We start from the raw sequence: 16,827 nt of genomic DNA on the forward strand, positions 1-16,827 counted from the left end.
GCCCATTTAGTGAAGAGCCATTTCATTGAACAGACACCACAAATGTGGTTGAACAAAGAGGATACGTCTTTTTATTTTTATGTTTGAAATGTAAAGCCTGTCAAATTGGTGAGAACAGAAAAACTAGTGAAAGACACTATGGGACAAACTTTTAAGATCAATCAAAAAAATAACCTGTGAGACAACCCATGTGGTATATGTCTTAAAATGTGGTTGTGGCCTTAAGTATATAGGAAGTACAATTTGCAAACTGAAAAAACGCATATTGGAACATAGAGCGGTGAACAACAATGATTTAAGCTATACGATGGCAAAACATCATAGACAGTGCCCAGAGAATTAGTGGAAACAGATGCGATATTTTGGAGTGGCACATGTTCCCGCAAATGAAAGAGAGGGGAATAGAACACTGAGACTACGTCGTCTAGAATCAAGATACATTATCAAATTAAAGACTAAGAGCCCTTTTGGGTTGAATTGCGATGAAGAACTTTTTGTACATTTATGAATAAACAATATGAATTATTAAGAGAACATTCGAAAAAATGCAAGAAAATGTCCTATAAATAAGTGTCACTGAACAATGATATATGATAAAGTACATATGTAATATGGATATCACAGTCCTACAAGAATGAAAATCATTGTTTTAAATTCACAATGGGTATAGATGGGAGAAGACACGTCAACCTTTCCCTCGAATATATAATGTAGCTTTCAACACTGAGAATTGTGATAATTCATGCAAACTCTCGTTAGTGGACATGTAAAGGTAAGAGAGTCATTTGATAGACCTGTGGTGGCCACCACAACAAGTTTAGATGAGGGGTTAAAAATATTTTCATGATAAGCTGTTAAATACAAGGGACATAGTCCAATAATGAATTGTAGGCTATTTAGTTATTTTACAATTTTACCTCTTCTATTCTATATTGTGGAGCTCAAACATTGCATGCGAAAACAGTTAGCGCTAACCATAAAATAAATTATGCCACGTTTTACTATAATTTAGATAAATTTATCAATATGATCAACATAAGGCTTAAAAAAGATAATAATGTGTGAATGAACAAACCATCAGTTAGAAGAAAACATTTAAGAAACTACATGTCCCAGAATGCAAGTAAATAGCTGAGTACTAAGGAACTATATAAATGTGGAGGAAGGAGACGTTTTTCTTTTCACCTGTGATCAAGACCTTTTTTTAAACATGTTGGGCGGTGGGAGCACAATTTACAATTATTGTAATTAAATGATGAAGAAACATCTTCCTGGTGTGAGATGATTTATTTTTTCGATTGGATTAATGGGAGTTTGGGTCGCTAACTCCTTCATCGGCAGTCAGAGCGCGCAACTTCTCATGCGGCCAGTTGGTGATGTTTATAAATATATATATATACATATATATATATATATATATATATATATATATATATATATATATATATATATATCTAGAGAGAGAGAGAGATCACTTTTATGTGTGAGTGTGGTTTTCATGGGGGCCGATTGTAGCCCCCAGGGAAACCACACACGGGTTGACAAAAGTGACAAAAGTGATTGTTATATATATTATCTATCTCTCTCTCACTCTCTCCCTCTCTCTCTCTCTCTCTCTCTATATATATATATATATATATATATATATATATCAAAAACGAAGTTGTCCTCATGTGAAAGCGCACTCCCAACAGGTTAATTAAACGGGAAGAAAAAGCAAAGCCAGCAACTCACAGTGAATTTCTTTAAGCTGTTTCATTATTCCAGGCCTTTGGTTATAAAATCATCTCTGGACACGTGTTTCTAGGTCAATCCTTTCTTCAGCAGAGAAAAATATAGAAGTGTTTCACCCTCGTAGGTGCAGCCAGTGCTGGAAGTGTTCCAGGCATTTCTTTCTTGTTGAAAAGACCGGCATGGCTTCAGCTTGTCTAATTGCAGGCACCTGATTAGTCTCTTTAAATACCTGTCCGCCCCAGTGGGCCTCTCAAGTGAGCAGTGCATGCTGGTTATGGTGGTCCTGCAATTTTTTAATTTTGCCCCAAGTGGGTTGCTGGAGCCAAACGAAATAATGAACCCAAATGCAAAACCTATGTAGGCGAATCCAAAGTAAAATTGACAGATTTGCTGTGAATAGCCCAACCTGATTGTTCTTATGTGACAATCCATTTTTAGTCACACAGACCTGCTTCGATGTGCAGTGGTGCTGCCTTCCCAACTGGACGGGCCGGTTAGTTATCAAAAACGAAGTTGTCCTCATGTGAAAGCGCACTCCCAACAGGTTAATTAAACGGGAAGAAAAAGCAAAGCCAGCAACTCACAGTGAATTTCTTTAAGCTGTTTCATTATTCCAGGCCTTTGGTTATAAAATCATCTCTGGACACGTGTTTCTAGGTCAATCCTTTCTTCAGCAGAGAAAAATATATATATATATATACTATCCAATGCTCTTTCCACGTTCAGAAGAGAACCAGGACACCTCCGTATATACGTTTCCAGGGTTTATTCACAGCAAACAACACAATCAAGATCAAGGCGGATTGCCAAAACGCATTGGATTTGTGTTGTTTTCTGTGAATAAACCCTGGAAACGTATATACGGAGGTGTCCTGGTTCTCTTCTGAACGTGGAAAGAGCATTGGATAGTATAGGTTTGGGCGTTCCCTGTGCCCGACCAGGAACGCTGTGTCGTAGCGTGCCGCATTACGGGGACAAACTTTGTTAAATGATATATAAATATATACATATATATGTATGTACGGACATCTCTAGATAAATATATGTGATGCTCCTTTGGCGAGAGGGCCTTGTAAATCTGTCCCAAAGTATCTTGAGTATGCAATGTCTGAAACTGCTTGTTTTTAACTAAACACATTTATGCCACTCATTCCCAAGACACTCCACACTTTATTTCCATTGAAACATAATCCAGTAGAGAGCCACGTATTAATCTATCCATTAATTTATCACGACCCAAATAATCTTACTATTTACCACAGTCACCCACTCACCAATCCACACAACCACGTACACACTCCCCAATGAAGAACCACTTTCCCTTGTAAGATAGCCGGACTTATTAGCCTTTCCAATTATTAGAGGCCAGGATTTCAAAGAAATGTACACATATTCCTGCACACATCTGCACCCTTCTCTGAGAAATGCATGACTCTACAGAGCCAACCTTTGCCAAAGCTGTGACAGCCAAGACAAAGGAACAAGGTAACCCCCTGATGATTTCTCTTAGTCTTTCAGGAGCCATGGCGTGCAGTTTCTGGCTTGCTAGCAACACTGACAATCTTGACCTTTGAAACGCATCAATCACCAGTGAGATTTTATCAATTACCATCTGTCACAAAGAGCTCCATTTCCTATTTACACACCTCTCTCCTCCATCCGACGAAAGAGAGAGAGTTTTGAAATAGGGATGTATAATTAAAGTTGAAAGCCAGTAAACACATTTAAGACTTTAGGTGGGTTTCTAATACAATTCCCAACAAACACTTAACGATGGCGTTCTCACACATCAGTAGCAAGAGGGGAATATTGTGGCCCTGCCTTTGGTGAAAATATCATCAATATGCAAATCAGTGCTCCTAAAGAAATATGTAATTCCGCCTGAACTCTGAAAGGGAAACCAAGCAAAACAGACAAACAACTTTAGCAAATATGGCAGAGAAAGGCTGAGGCTCACTTGTCGATGTGGCTGTGTAACTCAGGGCAAATTAAATGTTAAACAAATTGTGTAAATGCCTACATTACTCTTATTATGCTGACCATTTTCCATTTCCTCGGAATTTAGCCCAGTTGTGTCCGTGAATAGTGAGAACAACCATATGGAATTCAGTCTTGACTCTGACACAAAACGGACAATTCATACTCTATGGCTTTACTGCATTCCTTTTGTGCAGGAATAAAGGGCGGATATCAGTCATATTTGATCTTATCAGTGGTTTAGCCAAAATTGCTATGGAACAATGAGCCTGCAGTTCATGGCTGTAAATATCGGTTAAACAATTATTCCAATCATGTCGTGCACAGGGACTTAAGCTGCACCTCACCAATGAAGCCAGATATGTCTGATACATCTGGTGGTTTATACACGACTGAGCACTTTTGGATAAACCACCCCTTTTGTAGCAAGGCCCACAATATATGGGCATGACATACATGAAAACACAATTCAAATTGTAAGGTATCCCAACACTCATTCAACTTTCTCTTTCTACAGCACTCTGATGCCTCGATGGTCATGTTTGAGCTATATAAAACAGTATAAATAAAGAAATAAAATAAATCTCACTAAGCAAATGATGGGCACCAGACCCCCTCTAGGAATAGCTATAACAGTACCATTGCAAACAAACATCTCAGATAACTGAGTCCAAAATGATACACATGTAACATAAACATGTAACATAAACACTGTACATGAATAAAGGCTGAAAAACGAATTACCCACTATCCTCCTATTGCCAACCGTGAGAGATATTGCACATGCCACATGTTATCTGGTGATGAATTCAAGCACAGGAGAGTGGCCACTCTTGAGTCACCTCATCACTGATGTGGTGTCTGATGGTACCATTGGTTGGTTCAGTTACTGTTAGATATTAGGTCTCTGGTTGGAAGAAGTATACACTCTGTCCAAGTAGGGACCACAATCCTAGTCAGGGTAAGTCACAAAACAACCTAATCTATCCTGTGCTCAACCTCTGGTAGCTTGGCATAAAGCAGACAGGCCTAACTTAGAAGGCAATGTGCAAAGTATTTGTGCAATTACTCACACAGTAACATGTTGAAAACATCACAAAAAGACTCCTCACAACATTGAGTATGATTTTATAAATAAAATAAGACCAGAACATTTAGATGTCAATATATGAATTTTCAAAAAATAAATGTCAAAAAGCGCTTAAAAGCAAATAGCCCTATTAGGGGTTGCTTTAGGTTATTCTGGACCGGGCAAAGTCAAAGTTTGGGCCCACCGCAATGAAGGCACAAGCCAGATTCAGGACCTACACAGATGCTGGTGAACAAAGTACCCTCTCCTGGTCGCAACAGCGAGATGTGCACTGAGATGTGTTGATCGGGTCCACACAGGGATGCTGATGCATCGATCTGCCCCACACAGTAAAGGCAATGTGTCAGTTCCAAAGACAGTCACTGGAGCCAAGATGTGCTGGTTCAGAAGTGCAATGCATCAGGTTTTTCCATGCAACCAAGGAATGCATGGATCTCATTAGATTGCTGAGGCAGAGAAGGACAGTTTTGATACATCTGTCTCAAGGCAACACGTTGATTCTGCTACCACAACTGGGTCAATGCGCCAGTTCTGCCACACACAGACAGGAAATGTGTGAATTTTCCAGATGCAAGTATCTGGGTCCTCTTCCAGTGAACCAGGCACAGGAGCAGTGGTTTAATATCCCTGTGTCTCAAGCAACAGAAGGCAAGCCAACAAGCCCTTGAAGATCACTTGGAGTGCAAGGCAGAGTCCTGTTTTACTTCAGCAGGGTAACAGAGTAGCAGGCAGCAGGGCAGCACAGCAGAAAAGCAGTACTTCTGGGTCAGCAGTCTAGCAGAGTAACAGTACTTGTTGCAGAACAGCAGTTCTTTTGACTGAGGCCAGCTGTAGGTCCAGAAGTGTCTGATTTGGTGGGGTCAGAGACCCAGTTCTTATACGCAGTTGTGACTTGGAATTGGGAGAGATTTCAAAGAAGGGTCTAGAAAGTGCACAGAGGTCCTTTCTTCCCAGCCCTGGCCCCAGACTATAAGTAGGGGTAATCAGCCCTTTTTGTCGGGAGAGGCACTGCATATTCAGGTGTAAGTGTCCTCCCTCCCGCCCTTCCTGCCCAGGAAGAACCATGAGAATGCAGATGAATGTAGATGAGCACTCAGAAACACCTAATCGTCCTCTGTTTATGGCTGTCTAGAGGGAATGCACAAAGGGTAGCTTTCCCCCACCCCATGAGTATATTGGAGACAAGCTGCAGGCACACTGAGCTGTCAGATCAGAGAAATGTCCACTTTCGAAAAGTGGTATTTCCAAAATAATAGTGCTAAATCTGAGTTTACCAGTAAAGAGGATTTATCATTGAAATTCCAAGAATATAAAGCATGACATTGGCACTCCCTCTCAATCAGGAATTACAGCTTACAAGTGTATTAAGAAATGTTGAATGTTAATCCATGCGAGGGGTAGGTCTAACAGTAGTTAAACATTACTTTTTACGTTTTTCACTATCAGAACATGTACATCTTAAAAGTACAGGCCCTCCCTTTTAGTTGCATAGTACCCTGCCCAATAGGGTACCTAGGACCTACCCTAGCGGTGTCTTATATGTAATGAAAGGGGAGGTGAAGGCTTGGACAAAGTTTTTTTTAATACCAAGTTAAAGTGGCAGTAAAACTGCACACAAAGGTTCTGCAATGGCAGGCCTTAGGCATTGTTAAGGGGCTACTGTAGAGGGTTGCACAGGAATGTTGCAGGCTGATTTGTAGTATTTAATTTACGGGCCCAGGGCACATGTAGTGCACTTTTACTAGGGTCTTATAAGTAAATAAAATATGCTGATTGGGGGCTAGACCAATGTTACCATGTTACCATGATTTATGAGAGAGAGCACAAGGATTTTAGCACAGGTTAGCAGTGGTAAAGTGCACTGAGTCCTAAAACTAGCAAAAGTGAGGTCACAAAATAGAAAGAGGAAGGCAAAAAGTTGGGGGAAAGATCACCCCAAGGCTGGGAGGTCTAACAGTTTCAATCCAATTAGTTTATTCAATTTATAATAAAAAAAGAATTACAATATATACTTTCACATCAAAGTTAAATGCATTTTACATGGTGCAAAACTTAACAAAATGTCATATTACATACAACTCTTAGGTGGGACCAAAGATGACATACCGAAATTTAAATGTAATTTATCACCACTGGAGATGCAGATTTTCAATCCATAAATGTAACATTATTTCTCTAAATTCCTTTTCCCACTACAATTTTATTAAGGAAGTTAAAAAACAGAATTTCATAGATGCCTAGATGATCCAGCAGATACTAGCTCGAAACATGGGTGTAAATATTTACATTGTAAATCCAAGAAAGAAAAAATACAGATCACATAGGTTGATATTTCATGCGCACCATCTTTATAATTTCATGAGACCCACCGCCCCTCAAATTAATATAGTGGTGAATATGAAAAAAACAAAAGAAGAGCACGGTCATTTTCACCACTTGGGTCAACATACTGTCCAAGTTTCTTTGTTTAGTGTTTTCATATGTATGTATGACATACTTCGAATCCTTATATGTCTACTAAAGTTTAGGTCTGGAAAAATTAATTCTGTTGTTAACCTTGATAGTTGCATGTTATGTTGCAGAGGGCAGATCTAACAACAGGCTATGATAGTCAGATGAATAACCCACAGTCAGATATCCAGAAACAAACTCGATTTAGTTTTATTGTTACTGACTTGACAATCCTTTGTGATCTCGGCATAATTAGGGGGGTTCCGAGAGTTCTTCTTAGCACCCGTATAATCGGGCTGATGGCTGTCTCAAAAGAGCCTTTGAAGACAGGTTTATGTAAATATGTCCAGTTTGTTTTTCAGCACTCTTGTGCAAACGTTTTTTTAGCAGAAACCAGGAGGTGTGACGTTGGGAGTTTTCAAGGCTAAACTTTTGTCTGCCTTTTTGACATCCATTTATTCCCTGTTTCATCTGGCAAAACCTCGTAGAGAAGGCAGCTCTGGTCATGGTGCCTAGGTTCAAGTGCTCTTCTGTGGCTGGTCGGGCTTTTTCTGTAAAAGCCACAAAACACTGAAACTTATTTCTGCATACTCAAAAGGCTTTAATAAATTTTATGAAAAATGTTTAAATAACGTTTTTTTTCTAAATTGTTTGTAATCCAGATACGGTCCCGTTTTATTAACTCGAATTGTTACTTTATCTCTCCTTATTAGCTACCCCGTAGCCTCACGATACCTCTGTCTGAATGCTTTGCACATTATAAGTTACATAAACGTTTTTGGTTCTCTCACTTGAGACACTTAAAATGTTTAAAATGTTTCCGGGTCATTCGAAGCCTACGTACAGCTTGCTCATCAGAAGTAGGCACCATGATTGGGTCAATATATTCCTCACAACATTTCTCATACACGGCCCTATGTGAAAATTACCAGGTTGTTATAAGTTATCTTTAAGTACAGTGCACCTCACTGACCATGGCCTAGTTAATTGTGACTTGACACGTGGAAGTGACCTGTGAACGTTTCTTTGGAGAATATGTCACTCTCCCTCTTCTCCCGAAGTGGCATCATTACCACTGCAGGGGACTGGCTAGCTCTCGAGCATGACTGAATTATTCACTTTTCACTGGTGGCAGTGCATGGTCACTGCCAAACACTTGCAGATTTTTCAATGCGAGTGCTGTTCAACAAAACCGAGTTCTCATGAGAGGGAGAGGGAGCGAGAGAGAGTTGTACATTTCAATTGACTCCATCTATCTTGGTTTGTCGTTTTTTCTTGTGACTAATTTACTATTGCCAACTAGCATTGCTTTACTTCTTCTTGCAGTTTGCCTTTCTTCTTTCTCTTTTTACATGTTGGCCCACACGTAGAAAGTCACCTTTTGGTTGCAAGCCCTGCAAGTTCCAAAATTAGAGTGTGTGCTACATCAAAAAGGCTTTTTGTTATTTACTAAATACATTTTGGGCCTAATTTAATAAAAGTGGTGTGTCATCCACTGCAGCTAAACTTTTCTTGCACCACTTAGCTCCCCCCCTAACGCCACCAAGTGTGCGCCATATTTAAGATAGGTACACCATAGTGGGAGTTAGAGAACAAGCATCAACATTTTTTAAACTAGTTTGGCGCTTTGCAGTATTAGCTTACATTTGTTTTTTAAATGCTGCAAAAAATGGCGCACATTTTCTTTTACATTTGTTTGTGCCATTTATTTAGGCCCCCCCTAACAGAGGAACGCCCCCATTGGTGGAGGCATAATGTGGTGCAAGGGGTTACAAAGTGTTGCAAGGCATGTATTGCACCACTTAGTAAATCTGGAGTGACAATTTCGGCCTCGTTGGGCCACATTAGCATAAAAAAAAAAAATGCTAATTTGACGCAACAAGGTGCTAGGCCCTCTTAAATCTGGGCCTTTGGGTTACAGCTCAGTTCGGTAATTTGACAGGCAGAGACAATCATAAAAGTATATATAAAATACAATCATGTTAAAAACGAATTAAAAAAGCATAGATTTACAATAACGCACAGATGATTTAGAAAAAGATCCAAATTTAAAACACACCTTGTTATCTTTCAACAGTTGCAAGAAAAGCAATGACAGTTTGCACTAAACAATTTTTTTTTTTAAAGGCAATAAGAATTGTTTAGTAATAATTTCATAAAACTTACCAAATGAGTCCAAGAGAGATTTGGTCCGAGACACAAACAAGGTTGAACACAAATGATAGACCTACGGTATTTTCCTAAAGGAAAGCGTACGACATGTCAGGTTGTTCAAGTTCTAAATCTCAGAAATAATGACCCCCCCAATGGCTGGGTAAATGGATCTGATAGTGTTCCATACCATTAACAGTTTTTAGAGTAGCAAAAATCCTCACAGTCGATTTACTAAGCTCTACATCTTCCCTCATCAAGCAACTTCTTTTCTAAAACACATACACATGACGTGTAATTAATTCTCTTTACACACTCAGGATGGGTTCTCAAAAAAGGAGGCTCACCCTAACCCTTCCTGGCCCTATTTCACATATGTGAGTCAAGGAACTTTCAGATCCGATAAACAATCTCTTTTTATCGAGTGGTTTAGGGACCTATGGGCCAGATGTATGAAAGCCTTTTCTGCATGTAACAGTCCCATTCTGCGAGTCGGTAACCTGTTACTGACTCACACAATAGGTTTGCGAGTCGCTCTTAGGAAGGGGTGTGCCAATGATGTCCCTTCTTCTTAGCGAGTCGCATTGGGATGTAAGCTTGTTTGTGACTGTGAATGTGGCCGCAAAACAATCACAGTTACCACCAAATTCAATTTGGTGGTAACCTATTTGCAAATGGGAAGGGGTTTCCAGGGACCGCTTTCCCTTTGTGAATGGAAGTGAAAACATTTTTCAGAGCAGGTTGTGGTCCCATGGACCACTGCCTGCTCTCAAAAAACGAAAAGAAAACTTTTCATTTTTTTGTTTGAAATTAATCCCATTTTCCTTTAATAAAAACGGGCTTCATTTCAGAAAAATGGCTGTCTGCTGTCACCAGCAGGCCACTATCCCTGTGAGTGTGGCCATTTTCAGTAGGGTTGCAAATTGCAACCTACCTCATGAATATTGATGAGGTAGGTCTTTGTGACCACATTGGGAATCGCTAAATATGTCTGAGACACAGTTGTATATTTCATTTTGCATGTCTCTAATTGCAGCTCACAAAAAGTTGCAGTTAGAGACTTGCAAAATTAATTGGTCATACATCTGGCACTATGAGTACCAATCCACAGAGACAACTGCATAGCTAAAGGCCTTAACTTAATAAAATATTCTAACCAGGGGGAACCAAGGACCAAGGTCCTGGTGACAGATGTAGGGCCAGATGTACAAAACATTTTTCTGTTCGCAAACAGCCAATAGGGCGATTTGTGACCGAAATGTGTTTTTTTCTATGTACCAAGGCAAAATGCAACTACGTATCTTGTTTAAAGAGTCACATTTTGCTTTTGTGATTCTATATTAAGAAGGGGCGTGTTTAGGGTGTCCTTTCCTAATATCGAAATGCACTGGCAGGTAGGAAGGTTTTGAGACCGTGAATGCGGTCACAAAACATTCACAGTTACCATCAACTTCAAGTTGGTGGTAACTATTTCGCAAATTTGAAGGGGTCCCATGGGAACCCCTTCCCCTTTGTGAATGGAAGCATAAATAATTTTTCAGAACAGGTAGTTGTCCTACGATCCGCTGCCTACTCTGAAAAAATAAATAGGAAACTTTCATTTTTTTGTTTGAAATGCACCCCGTTTTCCTTTTTTTTTAAACTGCTTTATTTAAAAACAGTCTGAGACATGGTGGCCTGCTGTGCCCAGCAGGCAACTATCCCTGTGAGTGTGACCATTCCCAATGAGGCTCGCAAATTGCGCCCTACCTCATGACTATTGATAAGGGAGGTCTTTGCAATCTCATTGGGAATCGCTAAATGTGTCTGAGACACATTTGTACATTTCATTTTGTGAGTCTCTAATTGCGACTCACAAAAAGTCGCAATTATAGACTCGCAAAATGAAATGAACATATATCTGGCCCTGAATGTGATGTGGAGGGGGCGCAGAGAGGAGATGTCTACTGGAATTTATTTTCGTCTGCCTGTAAGGTGGAATGATTAGCACAGTCCGAACCCCAGCCTCATATGTGGCCATGGTGTACACTGGGATTTGTAGAGCTCAAGTAGTGGTATAAGTGGTTTGCTACCTAAATTAGAGGTACATTGAAAAGGAGTTCTATGGCTTGTCAGAACTTCAGAGGAATCGAAGACACCCCAAAGTAAGAGAAGTTATTGATCCTGTCCAGTCTGTTGTTCTTTGTTGTACGGGCTGGAATGTATTTACAGAGAAGTACTGAGACTGCGAAAGCTTGTATGAGCACAGAAACGGAGGCTCTCCTTTTACCCACTGACCTGAAGGTGTCCCATTCCCTAAAATAAGCGTCGCTGGTCACTTGTGGGAACAACTCGCTCAGATTATAAAATCAGTTTCCATTTTTTTTTCCAATATTTTTTCGTTTCAAAACCACAACAGGTGTGAAGCTTTTGGTGATCCTCACTTGTAGAAATACTGAGTACAATCAGCGTCCATAGTGCCCAATCCTAGCCCTGAACTCCAGCTTTAAGTAATGAAAAACACAATTATGATCACGTTTTAGAAATCTACTCCTAGTATACATGACCCTTTCTTTCTTAACAACCGTCCTTTCACTCGTTGTTTTCTTTGTTTTGCATCCAGATAGCCTGGTCTCTTTTTATTATTCATTACTCTATGCAGTTCTATTTTTGCTTAATTTATCCGCCTTTTGCTACCTTGTATTTTTTGAGCGGTCCACGTTTTTTTGTAATATGTTCCTTCGTTTCCTTTCCCCTCAGCTTTCTTCCATCTCACTTCTATTGGGTACTATCGAACATCTTAGACTTCAGACAGGGTAGGGCAGTGCTGCTCTAGAAGAGGCTTTGGGATTCAAGCATAACTTGAACAAGTTTTTTAAAGCTTCGCGTTATCACTGTGCTTAATTTGAACCGGTGTTTGCAGGTAGGGCCCACAAGCACTCATTTTTTGCGACTAACACTTTTTTCCCACAAAAGAGAGCAACATTGAGAAAATCACAAAAGGAATCAAGGAAAAGAAAAATAAAGATTGAAAAACCATGACAAAGAAGGAAGGCAGGGACGAAAAAGAACCTGCAAGTGTGAGATAAAGATGAAGAGAGTGCAGCCGGATTAAAGAATCATGATTTTGAATCAAGACTACGCAGCCTTGGCATTCAGCACCGGACCTTCAGTAGCGATCGCCATGGGCTACTCAGCAAAAATTTGGATCCTGGAAAATATTATTTTACAATCAGTGCTTCATGGTCATAAAGCCGAACTCTCACCCAGCCAACGTTTTGCCAATCCCTGAGGCCAACAGGAGGAACAGCCAAAGCACAGTCGGACTTCTTTTTCTTTTTTTCACTAGGACTCAAGATAACCTGAAGAGTGATGAGGGTACCTGTAGGATGTTAGTGGTGTCCACGGTTAATCCACAGTACACATTAGGTACTGAACACGCTTTATCTTCAAATTAAGGTTGCACAGGAGTGATGTTTGCAGGTGCGGTTTGCTGGATGTTAGGATTCAAACAATTTCGTGACACTCACATTGTTCAGGGCAGTAAGGGTTAACATTCCCTGATGTGTTGCAAGGATTTTAACAGTTTTCCATTAGTAAAGGGATGATCTCCCCCTTCGCTATTTAAACTGTGATTGCTTCGAAAAAGACAGAATTTCACATATTGCAGCTATTTTGTTTTTACAATGCAGCCAAGTGGTTCCACGTTATGCATCACGTCATGAGCCAGGTCTAGTTTTTTCAACCAACTGTATGTTGCTTTCTGGGACTTGTAGTTTTTTTTCCTTGAACATTGAAAGTGTGAGCGCTCAAATCGCAAAGTCAAAATCATGCGAGTCAATTTAGCAGCTATGTCTTTAAATCTTGGTTGGTGATTCAAATGATTATGCCTTTTTGTTTTTACATGCAAAACTAAAACGGAACTAGTTTCACATATTTTGTTGGTGTGCACATTTGCATCCGTATTATGCATACAAAGAAAGGTTGACTATGCCAATAATTTTGGCACTGTTTAGTGAAAATGGTTACACCAAGAATTAATGGCACAAAACACGCAGCATGGGTAACAGCAGTCCCTAACACAAAGCACAGGTATATAACACATATAAGAATGATCAGGTCACATTTCTGTTACACACACAGACCCTCTTTCTCTCTCTCTCTGTCACACGCACACTGCAACACTGTGAGCTTCCTTCATTCACAACAAAGGGACAGCTAGCGAATCAGCGATGCAAGCTTCTGTTTCATAGAACAGCTGTATCTCAGGAAGCAACACTGGGAAATTCCCTTTCTCACAACAAGTATTGCATGAAAGCAAGGGTGCAAGCTTAACTCCATCATAGAACAGGTGTGCATACATCTTTGTAGCTTTAAGTACCGAGCCTTAGGAAGAGAGCTGTTGCCAATCTCATTTTCGTATTCGTATAGTTGCTATATTTATGGATAATAGTACTTGTATCGCACAAACTAGCTGGAAGCAACAAAGGGCTTTCACTCGCTTTCCCTCACACTGTTCACTAACGTCACTCTGAGGTCTGCTAGCACTGCTGCATGTAACTCATGCTCTTATACTCTGCAACTCTGTCGCTTTAACCGAGGTTAGATGTTGTTACGGGCTTTATGTCCAGCTCCAAGTGTTGCCATTTTCTGCAAGTCATGGGGCCTTCATTGGATGCGAGTCTTGCAGATACAAAGTGGATTTTTACGGTCACTATTTACAACTCCTGCGGCTGCTGTTATGCTGCCATTCTTCCTGTTAAAGTGAGCATGTGGCGGTTGACTACACATAGCCCACAAGGGCTATTCACTTTCGTGGTAAAGCAGGTGGAATTTCCCAATAGAAGGCTCCACATGTGTGTGAATAATAGGTTAGGGCTCATGCTGATCCACCATGAACTATGATACTGATAGCGCGTCCAGTCTTTATAAATTACTTATACTTGGACACGCCGGAGGTCGGTGAACCTTTTAACCGAGTTGGGTTCTCCTCATCCAAGAATAGTCGGATCACTTAAATCAATAATCAATAACCATTATAATCAATACCCAATAAATAGATCAAACAACACAATCAGAATTAATAACAATCAGTAATTTGACGCAGCATGACCTTTCAGTCATGAATAACCACACCAGTTTATTAAAGTTAATGAGTTTATTTCCCTATATTAACAAAGCTAGCACAATATAAGTAAGTCTCAAAATCAAATGATATACGTATACGAACATTACTAGCTGTCCATAGCGACGGAAGAAACGCAATCTACGCAAAATCTGGATTATAATGCACTCGGTTATAGCAATGCAAATCACTAATATAAGCAACTGAATTTGACTAATTGCATACATCGGTCAGCATAACAAGATTTCAATTTAGCATGGTGCATCAAGTGAATACCTCAACTAACCTCTAATTAGCATTGGCATGTGGGGATTCATGCAAAACAAATTTAGTCAACATGAATTTAGAAAACTTCTAGCTTGGGCCCTGTCAAAATAAGCAGTTGGAAAAACACAATGCATAATACAATTATCCTTTTATAATTACCAAATTCAATCAGCATTCAAGGAAAAGTCTTCGTCCTTCAGGTACCGGTTCTATCAGCATGGGGCAGATTTCAAAGGGGCAAAGTTAAAGCAAGTTTCCTTGCGGCAGCAAGGAATATGGGGCAAAAGCTACTGCATGGACAAGACAGGGCAAAATTAAAGTTAAAGTCTCTAGGGTGAGAATTCTTAAAGTCTCTTTCTCTGCTACAGAGAAAAGGCATCAAAGTGTCATTTAAAATGGCGTCTTGAATCTGGCTTCAAAATGACATCAAAGAAAATGGCTGACTTCTCTTTGTCCAGTGGGTTTAAGTAGGAAAACGTTCCAAATTCTTCAGGGTCTTCCATTGGAGGGTTCATAGGGTGGCTTCCTTTTGACCAATGAATAGTGTCTTTCTCTTAGTACTCATTTATGCATAAGGTGTCCTTGGAGCTTTGGAACACAAGTTGCAACAAAGTTTGCCAATTATTTCTATATCAGTGTCTTTATTGTCTGCACCTGCAGAAACTGACCTTGCTTCAAAGGGGATGAAACTAGCCTAGCACGAAACCTTGAGATAAGTGTATTAGTCATTCTACTGGAAAAATACAACCTTAAATTAAAAATGCGTTTTGTTAATACAAGTGAAAACCACGCAGTTAAAATTTGAGACCAGGCAACTAGGCCAAAGCCTCTGCTAAATCTAAGCTAAGCATATAACAGTTTCAACAAGAAAATCATAAAATACATTTGCAATTATGACGGATTACTACATTGTCAATTCTTCATGACTAATTAAGCTCGTTTATAATAATGGCGAACTACCTCGTGGGCACATTTTCCCACATACATTATTTTTCTTTGCTAAAATCACACTACCTTATACAATTTTGATACATGATATATGAATATTTGTTAGTCTTTCTTTTCTGCTTCATCAATCCCTCCTCTGATAACTAATTATGTCATCACATAAAATCTTCCACCACAAATTTTATTTCATTAAAATTCTGTTTTAGTAATTTGGCACTTCAGTCAATTCCCTTTTCCTTTTTGTTCCCTTTGATTTTTCCCTGTATATTTCTACTATTTTATTTTGTTCTTCTCTTTTCTTCTCCTTTTGCTTCTTGATTTCAATAGTTTAATAGCCTTCCATATTCCCCAAATACCTAATAAGCAAATTAGTATTATTAATATTCCTTTTACTATTTTTAGTAATAGTCCGTTCCAAATGTTTCTGAGCCAATTTCCAACGGAAGCAAATCCTTTTCCAAACTTTTCCCATACTCCTGGTTCTTTCAATTCTTTCAAATCTGCACTCTCGTTAGTTAAATTTGTAAGCATTCTCCTAATTTGCCCACTGTTGTCCGGAATATAAGAACAACTGTGACGTGCACTACGCATTTTGCAAACGCCACCATTCTTTGCTAAAAGAATGTCTAAAGCAAGCCGGTTTTGAAGAGTCATAGCTCTTTCTGCAGCAAGTTCAGCATCAATCAGGATCATGGCTCCTGAGAATTTCGTCAGCATGTTATCCACAATAGCAGACAACGTTCGTATTTTTATTGAATTCAATATGAGTCCTACAGAAGGAATCATTGCTCCAAATATATCTCCTACCACACCAGAAGCTGTCTCCCTTTTCTCAATGCGACGTGATTCCGACAGCTTTGGAAATTTCTTTAAGTCATCCAGTTGATAAATCTTTGGAAATACTATTCCCAAATAACATATCCCATACCATCCTTTAGGAAGACGATAATAGGCGTTAAGTCCACAAATATAATATACCCCTGGAATAGCTGGGTCTTGTCCATTTAGCATGAACGTCCACTTAGCCTGAAACAAAAACGTATGTTTACATTCACTTGTTCCCACAAAGGTTGTGTCATAATATGATTTAGGTCTATATATGCAA

The sequence above is a fragment of the Pleurodeles waltl genome, chromosome 2_1 (genome assembly GCF_031143425.1).
Source record: "Pleurodeles waltl isolate 20211129_DDA chromosome 2_1, aPleWal1.hap1.20221129, whole genome shotgun sequence".
NCBI classification, from domain to species: domain Eukaryota; kingdom Metazoa; phylum Chordata; class Amphibia; order Caudata; family Salamandridae; genus Pleurodeles; species Pleurodeles waltl.